This window comes from Cebus imitator, unplaced genomic scaffold (genome assembly GCF_001604975.1).
Source record: "Cebus imitator isolate Cc_AM_T3 unplaced genomic scaffold, Cebus_imitator-1.0 Scaffold36, whole genome shotgun sequence".
Classification (NCBI taxonomy): domain Eukaryota; kingdom Metazoa; phylum Chordata; class Mammalia; order Primates; family Cebidae; genus Cebus; species Cebus imitator.
In genome coordinates, this window is record NW_016107351.1 from 1,560,327 (window position 1) to 1,564,119 (window position 3,793).

Here is a 3,793-nt window from a genome sequence, read left to right on the forward strand (position 1 = left end):
TCTGCCAAGTCCCAACCAAGCCCCACAATCACCCCCAAAAGTTACTCACTTGAGGCAGCCAGAAACTCCCCTCCACACTTGAAGCTGCTGGGGTCTCCCCTTCCGCAGACTCCCCAATTCCCCACCAGGAACCCAGACAGACAGACACTCGTGGCTGGACAGATGGGCCCCCGGTCTAGGCACCAGCCCGGCCCTCTGTCTCCAGTGTGGGGTTGGACACCGTGGAAGGCGCTGTGGCTCCATCCTCTGTGGTCTGCCTGTCCTTCCAGGCTCAAGCAGACATCACCCTGCAGCCATCCCGAGTCACCTGCCCCTGCTGTGCCCTCCCCACAGGGCAGACGAGGCCCTCGATCTCACTCTGGATTCACCCATCCGCCCAGTGCCACGTGGAGTCCACAGAGTGCCCGCCCAGCACTGGGTGGCAGTGATGGTGGTGACCGTGCAGGGCTCTCTGGCCTGTGGGAACCTGATCCCACCCCTGGCCCCAGGGCTGGCCAAGTCCCCAAAAACCCAAAGCCCGAGTTCTAGTCTGCGTGGGCCTGGCCCACCCTCCCACTGAAGCTCTGTGGGCTCCTCCTCTGCGGGGCGGTGGCCTGGCTGGGTCTGGACCCCAGACCTGCGGTGCTGTGTGTTTGCCAGACCATTCACATCCCAAGCAAACTGGAAAATGCCACCTTTTGCAGACAGCCCACAGCAGGCCGGGTGGGGTGGGGAGGACTCTCTGCTAGGACAGGCCACCTCCCAAGCCGAGCCTGATCACCCTGATCCTGTCTCAGCCAAGGCCTCACCCAGGGCTGGCCAGGCATAAAGGAGCCCCCACCCAGTCCTGCTGGGCAGCACCCATCTGTCCAGGCTGCACTGGGCCCTATCCCCCTCCTTACCCCGGCTGGGGGCCCCTTCCCAGCCCCATCCCAGCCCCAAGCCCTCCTCAGCTGACGGCGCCACACGGCTGCCACCCAGAGGCCACTCAGGGAGGGACAGGCCGAGGGCCAGCCGGGGGGACCACCCACCCCAGAGCCTCTGCCTGCTTCTTTCTCCTCCTCACTCGCCTGCTCACACACTCATTCATTTGTTCAATCATTTGTTCATCCATCCTCCATAACGGGGTGTCCTCAGCAGGCGGGCACAGAGGAAGAACAGGCCTGGTGGCCACAGAGACACAGTCGGAGGAGACACACCCAGCCCTGCCCCCTCTGGCGCCCAAGTGGGGACACAGCCAATGCCTGTAGTCTTTGGGTTTTTTTTAGACGGAGTCTCACTCTGTTGCCCAGGCCGAAGTGCAGTGACACGATCTCGGCTCACTGCAACCTCTACCTCCCGGGTTCAAACAATTCTCCTGCCTCAGCCTCCCCAGTAGCTGGGATTACAGGCTCGCGCCACCAGGCCAGCTAATTTTTTGTGTTTTTAGCAGAGATGGGGTTTCGCCATGTTGGCCAGGCTGGTCTTGAACTCCTGAGCTCAAGTGATCCGCCCACCTCGGCCTCCCAAAGTGCTGGGATTACAGGCGTGAGCCACTGTGCCAGGCTTAGATGCCTGTGGTTTGTAAAAACAGATAATGTCACAGAGAGGGGAGGTCCATGGAGGAAGCAAATTGCCCTTGGATGTGCCGGGGCAGACAGGAGGGGCCAGAGGGCCAGAGGAAGGAAGAGCAGGGGGCCCTTACAGGGCCGGGGCTGACGGGCAGGACAGCACCAAGATGCCCAGAGCGACTCCACACCCACTTCGGGGGTGGGGGGCCGGGGGCGGGCAGAAGGTAGTGCCTACGTCTTCCGGAGACTTCCTGGGCTGCAAGGAGGAGGGGCCACAGGTGAGGATGTGAGTGTGGCCTGAGTGGCAGGCGAGGTGTGGGCGTGGTCTGGGCCACAGGTGAGGATGTGGGTGTGGCCTGAGTGGCAGGTGAGGTGAAGCCACGGCCTGGTGGCCACTGACCGGTGCGGCGTGGCCTGGGGCGGAGGGTCAGGGGCCAGGCGTCCTACACGTCTCCTCCCTGGGTTCACCGCTCCCAGCGTTCCCCTTCCCCCGCCCGCGCACCCCACCCCAGGGCTTCCCGGGAGTCTCTGGCGCTCACACAGGACTCAGGACTCTGGCTTTTCCAGGCAACCAGAGAATTGAACAAAATGCACAAACAAAGCAACAAAAGAATGAAGCAAAGAAAGACAAAACCACCAAAAAACGGAGTCACGAAAGCACAGACGTCGCATCCGTGAAAGGTCCAATTGCAGCAGGTGGAGCAGGCAGCTCCGGAGCCTGGGCAGCGCTCCCAGGGTTGTTCTGAAGCCCGGAGAACTCGGTAACACCCCGGGTGCCCTTTAGGGGCCTCCAGTGGGTTATGCCTCGTAAAGGATTCACTCACAGCCCATCAGAGGCTGAGCTGGAAACCTGTTCTCACAGGCACGAGGGTGCTGCCCGCTGCCCAGCCTTACCCAGAGCCGGCTGCCCTGCTGTTCGCTTGCTGCTGCCTCAACCCTGGGTCACCCCAGTCATTCCTTCCTCTCCTGCCTCACTGCAAGAGAACAAATCAGTCAGTGTGTTAAGCTGTGTCCCAGCCTCCGAGGGGCTCCCTGAGGGTGCAAGTCCTTCCTGGCAGCCCCCGACACTTGACCCGCCTGGCCCTGTCTGTGCCCCGGTGCACCCCTGAACCCGCGTGTTCTTTGTCTCCTGGGTCCGGGCCCATGGGGAGCGCCCAGGCAGCCGGCAGGTGGGGGGAGGGGGGCACGATTCTGTGTCAGGCCCCTCGGATTCTCCTCCACCCTAGGGGGCGCACATTTAGGCACCAAGATCACAGGGTCAAGAGTTCGAGATCAGCATGGTGATGAAACCCCGTCTCTACTAAAAATACAAAAATTAGCTGGGCGTGGTGGCACACAGCAATTTCTGCTACTCAGGAGGCTGAGAAATGAGAAACACTTGAACCTGGGAAGCGGAGGTTGCAGTAGCTGACGTTGCTCCAGCCTGGGCAATGCAGCGAGACGGACTCAAAAAGAAACAAAAGTAAATTTGCCTTGCAGAGAAAATTTATGTTCAAGTGCTATTTCTTTCTATTTTTTTTTTTTTTTAGGTGGGGATTCACCATGATGGCCAGGCTGGTCTTGAACTCCTGACCTCAGGTGATCCATCCACCTTGGCCTCCCAAAGTGCTAGGTTTACAGGTGTGAGCCACAGCACCCGGCCTCAAGTGCTATTTCTTTTGTGGTGCTGAACATTTGTTTCTAACAGTAGAGACAGGGTTTCACTATGTTGGCCAGGCTGGTCTCCAACTTCTGACCTGAGGCACTCCACCCAACTCAGCCTCCCAAAGTGCTGGGATTATAGGCGTGAGCCACTGCGCCCAGCTCCGGGGTGTTTAACGGCTTTACTGAGACACAATTCACATACCACACAATTGTCCAGCTCAGCGAGTTTCTGATCTCAGAGTCGTGCATCCGTTGCTACAGGCGGAGTTTCATCACCTCAGGAAGAGCCCTCCACCCTTCTGCTCCCTCCACACCCCTCCCTCCCCAGCCTTAGCAGCCACTGAAGTGCTTCTGTCCTGGTGAACCTGCTCAGGGTGCTCCATACTTGCTGCCACACGGTGTCAGTCCTTCTGTGTCTGCTTATGTCACAGAGCACAGTGCCTGAGGGCTGTTGACGCCACCACGTGGGTCAAAACTTTGTTCTCTTTTAAGGCCAGAGAGTCCACTGCATCCTCTGTTGATGGACACAGCTGTTTCCGCCTCTCAACGATTGTGGATGTGCTGCTATGCACAGGCGTGCACGTTTTATGCAGACATTGTCTTTTTTTTTTTTTTTTTTT